Source organism: Dromaius novaehollandiae, chromosome 3 (assembly GCF_036370855.1).
Source record: "Dromaius novaehollandiae isolate bDroNov1 chromosome 3, bDroNov1.hap1, whole genome shotgun sequence".
Taxonomy (NCBI): Eukaryota; Metazoa; Chordata; class Aves; order Casuariiformes; family Dromaiidae; genus Dromaius; species Dromaius novaehollandiae.
The window spans coordinates 18,075,266-18,092,364 of record NC_088100.1 but is presented as its reverse complement, the minus strand read 5'-3'; the positions used below and the strand labels follow the sequence as shown (position 1 = coordinate 18,092,364).

The following is a 17,099-nucleotide window of genomic DNA, read 5'->3' as shown; positions in this document are numbered from 1 at the left end:
TGCATTTTTTTCAGCCTGGAGAAGAGACAGCTTTAGGGGAACCAAACAGCAGCCTAACAGCGCCTACCAGGAGGTTATTAAGGAGATGCAGGCAGTTTCTTCACAGCTATGCATGGTGCAAGGACAAGAGACAACAGGCACAAGTTGAAACAAGAGGGGTTCAGATCAGATATAAGGAAAAACTTTTTCAGAACAAAAGTAGTAGAAGCTCAGCAGTGGAAAAAGTTGCCCAGAGAGGTTGTGCAGTCTCCATCTTTGGAAGTTTTCAAGACCTGATGGAATAAAGCCTTGAACAACCTGGCCTGATCTCTTAACTGGCCTTGCTTTGAGCAGGAATTTAGACTAGAGACCTCCTGAGTGGGAGGTCTCCTCCCTTCCAAGCTGAATGATTCTAAGATCCTAAAACTCTCAAGCAGCTTCACCAAACACAGTTTTGAGAACCAAACCATTGGGAGCAGATGAAATCATTCAGGTGCAAAACACACCATCCACTTTCATCTCCTCCCAATAGTTGTAGAAGTTGTTCAGCTTCTCCTCATCATCAGTGCATCTTGATCTGCAGTCTGTGTAAGCAGAGAGCTCTTCTGTTATCTGACATTTGTTTATAAACATTTCTACAGCATTCACCCCTGCAGTGTACAAACAGTGCACTCATGCTAATGAATCAAAGTTCCTGAAGCATCCAGAGCACAGCCTGCAATCACTGACTCCCGACATGCCTTGGAGAAGCTTCACTCCCTCCTTTTAGTCCTTTAGTCTTGTCCTATGAATGATATTGCCTATAACACTGATATTTGCCCTTCTGTGACAAAGACAATGGAGGTGAGCTTCACCTGCTTAATGTTAACAAACTAAAAGTTTTCATTAGCATTCTAGATAATTAGTCTCCCTCAGTTGTCCATAGAAAGATAGACATTTCCAATGGGTGTATTCAGCCCATCTTAAGAAAGTTCTCTAAGACCCAAGGGACAAATCACCTTCTGCAGCTTCCTCTGCCTCTCCATTCATCTGACAGAAGCCTGGATGTCTAACTCAGACTAGATGCCCAAATTTTAAGCAGCTAAAGGTAGATAAATGCACCTCACCTGTGACAGAGCTCCAGTTCTACATATCACATGCTGTAGGCCAGGACTTGCAAGCAATGAAGCAATCCTTTTTAGGGCTAAATGCTTTCATTCCTGTTAGCTTCATGCTTGTGAAATTTCTGGATATCGAACAAATACCTAATGTCTAACAAAATGCAGACTTTTACAAGCTCTCATCAGTCTTCAGATTGAACTCTAAATAATGTTAGGACATTCAGCACACAATAAATATATTGGTCCATAAGGGTCCTGAGTTTATTAGAATTCAATACAAAGTATATGAAGTCACTGCAAAGAATCTAATAAAACTTTATGGGCCTTGGAGCAGGCAGAGCAGGAACAACAGATTGTCATGATTTTTGAGAATTTTGTGATTTTTCCCTGTTTGGCAAAGCAAAATATCAAGGACAGAAATCCAGGGAACAACCAATGTACAGTTCTCAGATGTTTCACTGTCCTAGGAAACCATAGTAATTGAGCATATAACACTCTCGACTGTACTGATCTCCACAACACCCCTGCAAGGTAATCACCCCTGTTTTACAGATGCTGAAGTACGGCACTGGAAAAAGAGTGACATGTCTAAAATCATACAATGCACAGAGAATCAAATCCAGGTCTCTCAAATCCCAGGCCAGTGTCTAGACCTGGTATACATTGTTAACATATCTTTTCATACAAAAAATAAGGTGTTTATATCCTAAAAGTAAAGGTTTGCAAATGTTTTCAAAAGTTTAATTTTTTCTCCAGTTTATCAAAAGTTTCATTTGTCAAAATTTAGACAAATATTTGACTGAAAACTTTAAACAAAAAAATATTCAGACTCAATCTCTTCTGAACACTGTGAAATGAAATTACCTTGGAAGTTTCAAAATGTTATGTGCTTTTTCTACCTTTTGACTTTTCCATTTTTGTACTGCAAGAATAAACTTTCATTGGTTAAACAGACGTAGAGACTGGGGTATGGTGATTAGAAAGTACAAGATTAGACAAGTAAAATCTACCACAACACCTGCTGCTTTTCTAGATGCCCCACATGCAGCTTTTTTAGCAAGTATTATTGAGTCAGGAGATATCTAATTAACACTTAGTCCTTGTGCTTTCTGAGTCTGACCCAGGTGCAGCAGTGAGTACGCTAGCTGAAGTTTCAGTTTACAAGCTTTCAGTTTTTAATAAAAAAAAAACCCTATTTTTTGTGTCAAACAACAGTTTTAATGGAAGTTTTTTGAGCAGTCCTACTGCCAAGTGCTCTCAAGCCCCATTAATTCACTGAGTAAAAGCATTTAGTATCTCTAAGTGCTCAATACTTCTGTACTTGACCCTCTGGGATCAACATAACATGATACTTAGAGCCAGAAAAGTAGTTCCAAGTAGCACAAAACCTAAAAGTGTTGATTCACAGTCACTGGCAGATTTAACCGGGATGGATGAAGCATTTACCACCGCCAGCTGTCTCCTCTGTCCCTCTGTTGGAAGTGACCATCCCAGGGACAGTTAAGCAGAACAAGTATCCCCTCTGGAGTCAGCAGAGTTTACAGCCTGAAGTCAGCAGCAGAATTTGTGTATTAAGCGAATAGCCCCGGCTATAAAGCTGTCCTGGCTTGGGTGCAGACACACATCTCACTCAGCCACCCCCCTGGCAAGGCAGCATCCCCCAGCAGAGGGTGGGGAAAATAGCTGGGAGCAGTTTCTACTTCACCTCTCTCTGATTGAACTCTGTCACCAAACATGAGTCAACACCCAAAGCCAGTTAGCCGGCTGCCAGCATAAGGGCTTCCTAGTTTGTAAAAGGGAATAACCCTGTAAAGGCAGCTTGGGCTCAAACTTTCAGTGTGCGCATCTGTTCTTGCAGGCATACTCCTAAGGTCACTTTGAATCATGGAATGAACTACACAGCTAGTGAAATCCAAGAAAAGTGACTGCCTTTCCCCTTGTGTCTGAACTTTTATCTGCTCATCTGAACATTTTGCAAAAACCAACAGAAAACCTATTACAAAGATTGCTGGTGCATGAAATGATTGAGAAATATTTGCAGTTTGAAAGCAGTTTCACTTCCTGCCTGATACCACAAAGAAGCTTTTTAATAAAGTTAACATCACTGCTATTTGCTTTACATCTATGTCCTTATTTTGTCCATTTTACATTTCTTGAATACTTATGTTTTAAACAAAAAAAATTTACCCCAAAAGACAGAAAGTCATGGTTTTTCATTGTAAGCTACGTTGCTGATAATGTAATAATGTTTGTAGTAATCGTGCTTTGCACTTACACTATAAAGTAACTTTCTTCCAAATATTCCAGCGCATTCTACCAATTTTAGTTAAGCTACCTAAATATATTCATGCCATTTTACAGCTGGGCAGACTGAAAGATTTTGTGACCCTCTTTCCACAAGTAAGAGGCTGAAAGACTAGACTATGGAGTCCTGACTTTATACCCTAGGAACCATTAAACTATACTGCCTATGCAACACCTATTCACAGTAGTTAAGCTCCAGAGCTGGTAGAATACTAATCAAATTAATGTTGCAAATGCTTCTGTGTCGCTATTTGTGAGGTTGTGTTCCAATACGCAGACAAGCTGTTAGATAGTCATAAAATATATTTGAGAGTCCTGCGAGTAATGAATTTCAGCACAAATAACTAGCTAAAGACAGTTCTATGAAATAAATATCGTAACAAAAAGGTATTGTATGTTCCCTACTATTGTTCTTGGTTACTTAAAATGTTTTAGCTGCCCACTCAAAAAGCCACGTAACCAGTATCATAGTCTTTCAGGTTATGTCTCTTTCTAGAAAGTACTTACCCCATGACCAGAATAAAAAGGCTAAATTTGCTCATTGCAATTTTGACTAACGCAGTTAAATAAAAAAGCAAATACAGTTCTGACCCACAGGGAAATTCCCATAGGGATGTCTGACCAATAATTCTTGCTTTTAGTTCAAAAGGACAGTCACCATCTTCTATGACAGCCTCTTACAAGGTTGTGTCATTGGCAGTGGTGGTATGGCAATTAGGAGATGAAAATCTCATCGCAGATCTTTGCTAACATCAAGACACCTCAGCCCATTTTCTGCACTGCATCTAAGGTCAAGTTTCTTGCATCTGCCTCTGAAGCCATCTGGGGGTTCCTACTGGCTGCTGGGCTTGCTGGATGATGGGTCAGTTCTTGCAGGATATTGGGTATTTCTAAGTAAGTAGCATGACAATTACAAGTCAAATCCCCCCTCCCTCTTTTCTTCTGGAGTGGAAAGTTAAACTTGCATATTTAGACTCAGGGATTTTATTCTTACAGGAGCTAAGTGAGTTACAAAACCCACACCAAAACATGTTCTTGGTTGGTAATAAATGTGGCGAAAATGCAGTAAGATGAGTCATGAAGGGCCCGAAGCAAAGAAGGTGTATCTGGGTCGTTCACATGTGCCTCTCTCTTCCATGCAAAAATTGTATTGCCCAGGAAAAATCCCACAGCGAGAGGCAGGGTGGGAAACCATACTGATGAGTATATTCCTCCTGCACAGATAGGTCTGTGTAATTTAGACCCATTTGTGTAGTACACAGGAAGGTTTATACCCCAAGACCTGAAACAAATGGAAATAACAGAAAGTCTAGAGAAAAGCTCTTCCTGGGGTGCAGAGAGAGACTTACTTCCCCCTCTGGGGATCCTCAGAGCAGGGCTGGGGTTTTCACTGCTCTCTGTCCCAGCTCGCCAAACTGTCTACCGCCCGTTCCACGCTGTGCAGCAGGGAAAGGTGGCACCACTATCAGGCACACAGGATTTGGAGCGCCTCTTTCCAGGCAGGAAGGACCTTGTGTAAACACCAATGAACTGTAAATTTACTGCAGTATTTCCTCTCCTGTGGGATCTGCAGAATTCCCGAGGCTTTGAAATTATCCTTAGGCAGCGATAAACTTCACTGCTGCAGGTGGCAACACCAGCTGATGGCCCTTGCTGTACCTCAGCTATGTTCTGTAGCCAAAGCACTGACTAATTTTAGATACCCTATGTAAAATATGAAGCTATTTTTCATGATGAAGACATGAAAATGTTCACTATGGAAGCCTTGGTCTGATTTCTTCTTTGAGCATACAATTTCTTTTTCATTCCCCAGTCCTGACCGTGCACTCAAGCACACAAAGATTGTCAGGTCACTGGAGGCAAGGCAGAGCTGGTGGTAACCATCTGTGCATGCCCATGTGGGTACACACACACCTTGCAGGATGACTGTGTTGCAAACTGAAAAGCGAGACATCAACAACTGGTGACCATCCAAATGGAATATATGAAAGGAAACTTGGAAATAAGAGGACAACCTTTCCCTGTTTCAGCAGGCAAAACAGGAACAATTTACAATAAGTAACAAGGTGCGAGAATAAGAGTATTATCCCTCTTTGACACCTTTTTCTGCCAATTTCCAGCATTTCCTATTTCTACCCTGGGACACATGTTTTATAGTCATTCATCCCAACCCCACACCCTTGCATTACAACCCACTAACTTTACTGTTCCTCCACTTCCATCATATCCATCACCCCCGCTTATTACAACTCTAAAAACTACACATACATACATACATATATACACACACACAGACACATACATACATATGTTCCTTTTAACCCATATGAAAAACCTTCAGGCAACACTCTCCACTACTCAGGACTACCTTTGCTCTCCAAATCCCCTTCCACGCATCTCCCAAGATTTCAGACCAAACCACATATCTTCTTCCAGAAACAGATGTAGGCAAAACCTGTGACACTAAGAGTGCTACTGCATCTCTTCATACCCACTTTCTGCTCTACCTGTGCACTTGTCATTCAGGGTATTGGCTTGTCTTCTCAAGTCATGGAACTAAGGGGGAAAAATAAGCCTGTATTTTACACTGACTAATACATATAAAACACATTTGCACCCATCATATAAAGAATGGACGTTAGTATGTTGATGGGCACTGTAATAAATAACAGTTACACAGTAAAATGAAACAGCCATCCATGCCATAGGAATAATGGTTGGTAAACACGCTGGCTTCGTTTTTATAAAGCATTTCAGATTTTGTCTGGGTTTTACTGCACTGCAAGCAACATTTGCTTTGTGTTAGGTTACTCTTCCCTTTTACTCTCTCTTAAAAGCAATGGAGATCTGTTCTATAGTTGCTGAATTTTTATTCCTATCATATACACCAATGTGCTATCCACATAAATGCAGCAAGATTAACCGTTCGAGTGTGACTAAAGCAATCTTGGAAATACCAGGGATAAAGTGATATGCTGCCCAACCCCCACGTCAGCACACAAACAAAAAGTTGCTAAACACTACATGTCGGCTAACACAGACATCTCCAATATTGTTCCCATCTTGATCCCGATTTAAAAGGCAGAAAAATAGCAAAATGTGGGGGAAAAAAACATACACAAGTATGAGGACAAATTCTCATACACTGCATTCTATCCAATTTCCAAAGCTTTTTCTAGAGTATATCAAACACCTCCTTATTGATCCAATAGAGAGAATCATAGTCTATTGATCCAGTAGGAATAGCTACAAGTTGGATGTGCATACACAGACACATATTAAACACATTTTGGAAACAAAAAGTAGTTTATAGCATATCATCCCTCTAAACATGGCTGTAGCAATGCTGTCAATTGTGCTGTAGTTTTATATAGATTTCCTATGGAAATTAACCTCACATGCTGATGGCTTACTAGTTAATGCCTACAAGTTACTCATTTACCTGTTTTGCATTTATCAATTGCCAGTTTCATACAATACCCCCCCGTCCTCATGGTATGAGACAGTGAACAGTAGTTCCCCATGTTTCCACTATTCAGTTATTTCCAATAACTGTCATATGCTTCTCAAGGAAATTTTACAGTGTTTTAAATCTCTTTTTATACAGGCATCTTAACTAGGATCATTACACTCCTACTTCATCTATTTTATTTCATGCAGAATTTGTGATGTGATCAATGATTTTTAGTATAACTGATAAAATCCTGATTTTTAGATGCTATTGTTAATATTTTCCTTATTAATCTCTGCCTTTGCTGATAAAAAGCAGTTGTTAGGTGAAGACGAGTAAACATTCTTGCTGAAATGAGAGAGAATAAGTTATGTATTCACTTCTCCATGTGATCTCATGTATCTCTGTAGGACTGAGTGTGTTAAGGCTGTAATTTGGCTTGAGATCCAGTTTTGCAAGGAAAGCATTGTTAACCAAATCTGGATCATCTTACTCCTTTCGTATGCCTTTTATTCTACTTCATTCTACTTCAGCAAGACTTCACCTGGGAGATTCGCAGCTCAGAAACAGCCTGAAGCCATTGTCTCACATTAAGGTAGCATATCTAGGGAGACCAGTTTCCTTTCTGTATTATCAGTGCTGTCTCTGTATGTGATAATTATAGGTCAGGCTCTGATTCTCAGTTTGCCACCAATAGTGAAACTCTATCAATGTCCACCAAGTTGCTCCCGATGTATCAGAGATTTCCAAAGCCTACAATCAATTAAGCTAAATATTACTATTTTGTGAATGGCCTTGTGTGGAACTTGGTGACCATATGTTTGAATTCTAACATGCATCCTGGACATAAACATCAGTACATTTTTTTCGAACAAATTGTGTAAGTGGTTTTGTTAAAAGCAACATTTGGTAAAAAGTCCTTTAGTGGATGAATTTCTGCACTTAACAGAAAGCAAGAAAACAATTGTTTCCTGTAATTGGACAGTTTGATTAGAGGCAGGTGGTGCAGAGCTGAGAAAACTGGAGCCACGAAGCCAATTTTAGCGTCAAGCACATTTCCTTTTGCTTTAGGATCCAACAGTATAACATGTAAATTGCTTGCAACAAAAAAAAAGGGTGAGAGAAAAAAGAATAATGTAAATTTAGTTCCTATTTATTATCCCAACTGGTACTCTATCCATAGTAGAAGTTTGCAGTGCAGAAGTGAGGTGCATATTTGATCTTCATAATACACAATGTACTCAGAATCACAGACATAAAAAGAACATAGAGTTAAGGGCAAAAACAGGTCTTTTAGATTCCCTAGAAAAGGTAGGCAAGAGACATGGTAAGAGTCTCTTCTTTTAAGCCCCAATTCAGACAACACACCCTCACTAAACCATTATCAATTGTAGCTGTGTTATTTATTATTTTTATTACCAGTGCACTGAGGTGTCCCAGTTATGGACCACAGTACTGGGCTCCATAGAAAGCAGCAACTTGGACTGCACTAGAATTAAATTTCATTCAACTCTTGCTGAGATTTCAGTGGGCATTGATCTCAACTACTGCACAAGTAAATATAATAACATGGTCTATTCATCCAGCCTTAGCACACATTAATTCAGACACTGTAACTAACCCAGGAGAAACTGTACACATATGAGCAATCAGAATAGTGCTCTGTCAGTCTGTATCTCACTCCTCATCCCCATGTACCTGTGCATCAGACTGAACAGACAGACTGACATCAATTATTTTAAATTGCCCTTAAATCCTGCCATTGAATAAGAAATAGACTATCAATTTTTTGTACAGCTGATTTAAAGCACACAGAATACCTTACATTGAACAAAGATAGCATGAATTTTCTTCTTCATAGCTGACCTCACACTGATCATTCAGATGATAAGAATATGGTTTAAACAATTGAAGGATCAAAAGCGTAGGGACAAATTCATTGCTGGTGTAGACCAACAGATAACTTTGATATATGTAAGGAATAAGTCTGAACAAATGGAACTCACTCCACAGATGATGACACATCAAGAACTGTCAGTGCCACCAAACACCACTGGAAGCTAATTCCTCATGTAAGGAGTTAGATCGGAGCAAAGCAGATGCAAGTCGCTCCCATTCTGACTTGGTACAGTGGATGTCTCTCTATGCCACCCACTCAGCTAAGTCGCCCTGACTTAGAACCTGCTGCACGTCTAGACAGCAAGCGAGAAGAGCAAAGCAATCCATGCTGCATTGTATTCACAGCACGTCTCAGCTGGGCCTGTGTGTGGGAGGAGGAAGCTGTCTTGGTTAGCTGTCACACAGCTAGATTGTGAGTGATCGCACACTCACACTCCCACCACCTACATCCTATTCGAACCACCTACACCTTTGATCTGGACGTAGATGGGTAAGCGAGTGCATACTCTCTCCTTCTCAGAACTGCTGGGAAGGGAGTGGGGAAGGCCCGTGTGAACAGAGCTATGGATGGTGACAGCAAACCACTAAACATTGTGAGTAACCTGGAAGCAGGAAAGAACTGGGGCTCAGAAGCACACTGCAAAACTTGCAAGGGCTAGTCCTCAGTTTAGGAACGTTGTGTATCATACATGGCTCACAGTTGGGCCTAATGTCCCAACCTAATCTTGAGCATGGGAGTACCTTTGGGCAATGTTTCAGCTAGAAACACTGCCTTGTGAGGTACACTAAAGAAATGAAGACAGATCAAGTTAGAAGGGTGAGCAGCATGACCATGGCGAGAACTGAACACTCATGTAAAATATATGAGGGTAATTTTCAACACAGGTAAGTGGTAGCACCTACACATATCATGAGGCAGAACAAACTTCCTCAATTGGTGCTTGTATGAGAGATTATCTACACATACAGAAACACTGGTGCTACTACAGGAACAGTATTTTCACAAGAAAGTTAAGTACTAAACAATTTCTTCACTGAACTGGGCACAAAGATACCTTCAATCATATCAGCTATGCATGCCATCTTTTCCATCTATTCTTTGTCTCAGAGAGACATTTATTGCAGGCAACACCAGGCATGCTTGCAGGGCAAGTGACTGTTTGCACCTGTAGTTGTACCTTTTTGATGAGAGTAACATCACCCCCTCAATAATTATAAATTAGGCTTAGTAGTAACTCAAGTGTAATGGACAACACGCATTCTAAAAGGTTTCTGAATACCAGAAAAAAATGTTCTGTGTTAAAAAAATTCTGTGAACTTTGAGAGATTATATGAAATCTAGGAGTGCAAATGTGTCTCTAATTCATTTCAGTAGTCAGTGCTAGTAACTTTTTTGTTCCATCTCACAAGATCCTTGTTGCTTTTTCTTAGTTGTTGAAAAATTGTACTTACTTTGGACGTTAATTCCTTCAGAGCAGTCCAATCAGGATCCAGCAGAATGATTCTGCTGAACCCATCATCTCTTCAGTTATGACTGGATACAAAGATTAGATGCAAGAGGAACAGTCATTACCAACAAAATGGGAGGTGAAACACTTTTTGAGCACCTCCTAGAGCTCATGTCTCTCTTCGTAAGTCTCCTTGACACTTACTAAGAAAAGAGAGGAAAGGTCCTGTTCTGATCATAACACACTGGGCATTCATCTAGAAGAGGTTTCCTAAAACTAGCAACCTGCTCCTCAGCACTGACTAAGCTTGATCATCCTGTTTTATATTTGTAATATCCAGTTGTTCTATAAGGTTCAGTTAAATTGTAATCACAATGTCAATCACTGAAGTTTTTTATTTCCCCAGAAAAGTCAAAGCCACATATATTCTCTTTGCTAGACATAATATTTCTTACGCAATCATGCTGACTATGAATAATTAGATCACAGTATTTAAGCTGTCTCACTACATTCTTCTTCAGCTTTTCCAGCATCCTCCCCATGGCAATTGTCTCTTTTCATACTAGAGTATTTATCTAAATGATACAAAAGCATAGGGACTAGCCTATACACTTGCACAAATAAAGTTGCTAGTTGGACAAAACTGGAATAAAGTCAACACAGATTTTAAAGATGCTTAGATATTTCACTCCCATAACATTAAAAACAAGACATTTCTAAAAATCTGGTTGTTAGATTGGGACTGGAACAGAACTGCATTCTTCTGTAGAGCTGGAGTCTGGTGGTCATGGCTGAAGTGAACAGGGTCTTTACCCTTCAAGTGGACAGAAAGCAGCCAAGTCAGATAAGCTCAACAGCCATGGGGAGGGAAGAATAACTCCTGTCCTTACTTTCCTAAATTTTGAGCCATAGTCCTCAGGTAATGTAGAGATTTCTGTAACAAGTGGAAAGCCCTTTTGTGTGAAAACACACTTCCTCCAGGAGCAACCAATACCGTGAAATGCACCATCCTCTCCCTAACCTACAAACCTTCCACTTCCGACACATTTCTTAGCTTATCCTCTTGCAACAGATACACTACAATATATACATTTACAAAAAAACAGCCAAATATCTGCCAAAACAAGGTCCTCCAATGTGAACAGACTTCTCCCCTGACGAGAGGCTAAGAGAACTAACACCACATGACAGATGCTACTGGAAGGTGCTCAGATACTCCAGCAATGACTATGGTGCAGAAACACACACAAAATAGAAACCACCCAGCTGATAATACTCTGCTGCAGTTTGATTCTCATCTAGGTCACCAGTGACATTACACTCTTACCAATCTTCCAGCACCTCTTGTTTTTTCATTTTGTCCCATTTGCTTCAGAATTCTGAAAAGCTTGTTACCTAGGTATGGGTTATATCGACCTTGAGAAATTGAGTTTTCAGGCATTTCGATTTCATGATCACCTGTTCAGGTCTGATCCTGATCTTCTGTAGTAATTCTCTTTTCTCCCTTGGGAAATTTCTGCCATCTGTCCTCTATTCCTTCCTGAAAATGGAGACAAAAATGCAGCTTTTAGCAACATCCTCAATAAATCCCTTCACTTTCTCTCACAGGCCCTATCATCCCTTTCAGTAGCCTGTTACTCCAAATGCACTGCAAGCAAATACATTTAATTCTCTTTAAAAGTGAGCAAAGGTTTCAATTATCAGTTTCATTCTCGCCCGCTGCATATATTTATTTCAAACTCTTATGTGCATTTCCTTTCATTCTCCATCTGTCTTTTCTTTTTTTTAGTGCATTCTTTTCTGTTGTGGATTGTAATCTGATGCTAGAGCATTATAATGGAGGTCAGGTCTTCAAATTTTGCTGCTTTTCCCTCAGACTTGCTCTGTGACCCTGTATGTATCTTTAAGCCTTAATAAACTTCAGTTTAGCTATCTTTAAAAAGGAAGTTGTCTGTTTAAACTAACATAAGAAAATTGCTTAAGTTCATTAGAAAAATAATACCTTATAAATGCTAAGTACTACTTCTATTTCATGCCCATCACACCAACCCATATTAATAAACCGTGTCATGTTTACCTCTGTGTTAATACATTTGTCATAATCAATATTCAGGCTCTGATTCACAACGAATAGCTATATTTCAGTTCATAGAGATCTCTTTTTTGCTCTTGAGCCCTTTCCTTTCCTGTGTGACTTTACTCCAAAAGTGTTTCATGAAATCACTCAAAGAAAACCTTTAAGAGAAACTACATTTTTAGGCTGAACAATAGATAATGTAAATAGTACAGTCCCATACTGCTAATTGTTCTTGTTCTTTCAAGTCTTCAGTAAGAGCATCTGAATGCATGCATTCAAACATTTTCAACATGATGCAATCACCTGGAAATGAGGAAGGAGAACCTAGCACAGATAACTGAGGGATTGATCCCATCCATTTATTTGTGGCTCAGAGATATGTAGAGAGCATTTAACATATTCAGATAATGTTAACAAATTAAATATTGATACATTGCACTTTGCTTTGGTTTGTTTGTATTTTTTTGGGTTTTTTACCTTCAGTATGATATTATTTGAATTGATTGACAGAGACAAACTACTCCTATTTTAGCTTTGAATGGTCTCATCAACATTCAGTTCTATGAATCCTATTGTTTCTTTTAGCAAAGCAAAAATGTCCTTCCTACAGAAGTTCCTAACAAAACCTAATTTGGTTACTGTCACTGGAACCTCCATGGACACAAGTCCAGGTGGCCTTTGTGTTTCATGCAATAATTTGCTAAAATCTTTTATGTGGTGAGCCTTAGCTTTATTCCTCACATGCCCAAAACTCCTCTCAACATCACTTGCAGACTAGAATATTCAAGAAATGCAGGACCAGACCCAAGAGTATCAGAGCAAGTGCTGCACAATTTCTTGGGAGAGAAGCATCTCACTCGGCATTTGTCCTTGTTCATAAGCAGGTTATGTTACCTCTTCAGCTGGTTGCTCTAGCAGAGCGAATGGCCTATCAGTTGCTTTCTATTATAATGTCATATAATGTCTGCTCTGAGGAACCTTCAGTAACATGCATCTGTGGGAGACAGTGCATACGGGGAAGAGGGTGAAGATCCCCACTATTCCCTTGAATAATGAAAGCGTGATCAACAGCTTGATCTTAGCCATTGCCAAGACTGCAGGAGAGCTGAGTGGATATCATATGTTATGTATTTCTCTCCTCTGACCAGATAAAAAGGGACAGAGAGGAAATGCAGCCTTGACCCCCTGTCTCAGCAACCTGTCAGGAAAAATGACCTGGAGCAGGAGCACTACTGGAAAGGGAATTTGAGGTTTTGTAAACCACAACTTTTTCTCTGAGATGCATCTTACCTCATTTTTTCAGTGATTCCCAACTAGGCTGTTGCAAAGCTCAACATGTTTGGTTTCCATATATGTCTCCAAAAGAACCCTACTTTTGTGCCCTGACCTCTTAGACATTTCTACCCAGCATTCACGTTTTTTTTTCTTGGATTTTGTATTCTAACACTTCTCTTCTCCCTCCTACATTGAAGTTATCTGCTCTTCAGATCACCTGGTGCTCACCACTAGTTTCTCCCTGTTTGTCCAAGTGTCTTATCATCCTGCACAGATCCCTGACTGTCCCTTCCCAGTAACCAGTAATGAAGAGCACACGGGGGCTGCACAAGATGCTGACTTCTCAGTAAATACTTTTTTTATTCTCAAAGATTAAGTGACTACTATTTTTCCTTCACACCCCAGGATAACTATTTTCTAGCAAGCAAGACTACTGCTACTCAGATTTGAGAAGAACTGTTACTGTTACATGGACCAAGATGGATACCATTTCCCTGCTTTCTGCAAGCCTGTTTGACTTCAGGCTTTATTTTTTCCTTATCCTCCTTTTGAAGATATTTCACCCAGTCCTCAAGTTTGCAGTAACACCCCCCTTTCCAAGAGATTAAGGCTTGATTTGGCAACAGCAGGGTCTTCCACACAGTTTTCCCCACTGGTACCTCACCCTTAGAGCTCAATTTTTAGCCAAAGACCTGCTGAGACCTTCACCCAGCAGGCTGCTCTGTCTCCAGACCACTTAGCTGGCTCCAGCTCCCCTTTTCTCTACTTAGGAAGCACCAAGTAGCACAACTTGCTCAAATCTCCCACCTCTGCATTCACGCAGCTTTGGAGGCCTGGTCCCAAGGCACATCCTCCTGCTGTGTGACATCTCCCCCTTTAGACTCACACAAATATGTGTTGCTGTCATAAATTGTAGACAGCTAAAAGAAAAGGAACCCTGCGGAGATATCTGAAATCTAAACTCAGACAGGCAGCAATCTAAAATAAACTACAGTCAGTATTTCATCTTTGATTCTCTTGCCACCAAAGGCAAATGGCACAATTCCCATTGATTACAATTAAATCATAAATGAGGCCCTGCTTTTCTTACTTACTTGCTTTTTTAGATATCTTTATCTGCCTTTCAGTAGTAAGTTTTCCTGGGATACAGTGAACTCATGATCATAACAAATTTTCAGAGAAATCCATATAGGTGCAAATCTCTATATTATTTTTTTAATTAAGAAAGTATGTAAGATATTTAACTCCATTTATGGCATGGAAGAAAAAGCAATATAGTTTTGTGTTAATGGTTAAGTTGGTTTCGGTTTGCTATGTAATTCATACAAAGATCCAACACGCTTTTTGCGTGTCTCTACTTAAGAGAACATCAATCTCTTATGACACTAAATGCATAAACGCTAAAATGCAACTGCTACCTATTTTGCAGTGACATGGCTGCTTAACCCTTGTGCATCCAGCTTAACCCTGACATGCCTTGACAAGCCGAGCTCGTACACACGTTTTGCACAGCGCTTTGCACACGTGCATACAAAGGAAGCCGTGCTGACGTGTGGTATCCCTGCGTTGGTGCTGCCATTCTTGTGGGAGTTGTGTCACCACAAAGTACGCAGCTCTTTGCACTGGGGCTGCGCTCTTCATTCTTACATGAACAGGCAACAAAAGGATCCCTTGGTTTACATTTCAGCTGTGACATAGAGCGTGATATAGAATATAAGCCGTGGGCAGTTTCGTTGCAGCTTTGTTGAGACATCTGGGGGCAAAGTTTGAGAGTTTTCAGCTCTCATGCTTTGCTAGTGTCACACTCCTCTTTTCTGGGCGTTATTATCTGCTGTCCTTGAAACTTTGGTCTTGCCGTTTGCAGAGAAAAGCCTAAAAACCTGGAATCTGCTGATATTTTGAAGTGTGACTCATGACTTTTTACCATGTACCATGGTACACACTATTGCCTCCTTTCAACTTCCCTTTGTCTCTTTGCATGCAGCCGCACCTGCAGATGTTCAGGGAGGAGCGCTTGCACTCATGCACCCATAGAGCAGCTCCTGTGTATGCAAAAGTCAGCACCCACTTGCACAGGTGTTACTGCTCCCAACGGGCGGGTGCAGGGGTTCTGCTTGACAGCATTGCATGTGTATAAGCAGTTGTCCCTTTGGGCAAACCTGCCTCTAAATGTCATATTTTAGCAAAGTAGTGTAGTTTCTTCTACACACTCCTTTCACAGCCTGTTTTTGAAAGTATCTTTATAGTGCTAGATATACAGATGTCTAGCTCAGATCTTTTTTCCCACATGTACTATCTGACATTACTGTGCAGAACTTACAGTTTTATGCCACTGATGGGTCCCAGGATGAATTTGCTCTCCTTTGCTCAACAGAGTTCTTAAAATAGCTCAATGCAAGTTGCAAATTTTTAGGACAAGATTAGATCCATTTCCTGCATGTGTACCCAAGCAGGGCACCAGGTATGAAGAGCCCCCCAGAAACACATTACTGTCTCTCAGGCACAGGAAAAGATGTAAGTATCAAAAATGCCATTGTCTATCACCCCTAAAGGCCCTGATTTCTCACGTTGCTTCATTTCTGCCTCTCACTCTTTTTTTCTATCATTGTATTTTTCCCATCCCACCCTCCATGATCAGCCCAGCCTCTATCTTCCCATATTTTGTTTTCTTTTGTGTCTTCTGTCAATCTCTCCAGTGCACAATTTTCCCCTGAAGAGGAGGACGAGCAGGAGAAGCACCCCTGTCTGCCCGATGGCTGCCTGAATGTGACTCTGGTAGCGAAGGGAAGCGACGACCACAGCGCCAGCCAGCTTTCTCTCTGCACCCTGCCTGAGTGGCAGTGCCTCTGTGAGTGGCCATCTTGGGGCAGGAAATGCCTCGATATGTTTGTTCCACGCAGCACCGTCAGCATAAGCAACATCAGTAGATCAAAAAAAAAAAAAAGCAATGGTGATAATTCTGCGATTGCTGCACAGACAATGAGGCTGGAGGGTGCCAAGAGGAGCTAGCGCTGCTCCTCACGGGGCAGGGCAGGAGCTGCTGTCCCTCTGCCCCTTGGGGAGCCGCTGCCACAGCAGCCCAGTCTCCGGGCCCTGCCAGAAGCCCCTTCTGCTCCCGCCGTGTCTCCTCGCTGCACACCTACCCCGATGGCACCTCAGGAAGTGACAACCGTAATTGGTGCACAGGCTATCTCGCAGGCATAAACAACGCTGTTGATGAGGGTAATTTTCAGATGAGTTGAGATAAGTATGTTGTGTTTTACTCTGACCTTCAGAGTTATTTTACACAAAGCCCACAGCTCAGTTAACCGTTTCTAATGTCTGCTGCTGACAGAGCTAAATGAACCAGCCCAAACAAGCAACCAGGAATGAGGGATTCAGAAATGTTTGCCCTCATAACCCCTGGTGCTCTTCAGCTTTCTCAGAGCCCATGAGGAGACATGGGCCTTGCCCCAGAAATGATGTGATTATAATGCTGGCAGGCCAGGCCGGAGACAGGTTGCTCCGCTCTACGGCCCCGTGCCCGAAAGAATGGCCCTATGCTAAGGGATAGATGACTTCATGGT

General features: G+C 41.0%; 1 long non-coding RNA gene across 1 annotated transcript in view; it reads right to left on the bottom strand.

The window, feature by feature from the left end:
• Positions 1–11,714, bottom strand: part of LOC135327814 (uncharacterized) — a 109,390-nt gene extending 97,676 nt beyond the window's left edge. The window contains exon 1 of the long non-coding RNA XR_010388199.1: positions 11,640–11,714. This is a non-coding gene — a long non-coding RNA (uncharacterized LOC135327814). The remainder of the gene's footprint in view (positions 1–11,639) is intronic.
• Between the last annotated feature and the right edge of the window lie 5,385 nt (positions 11,715–17,099).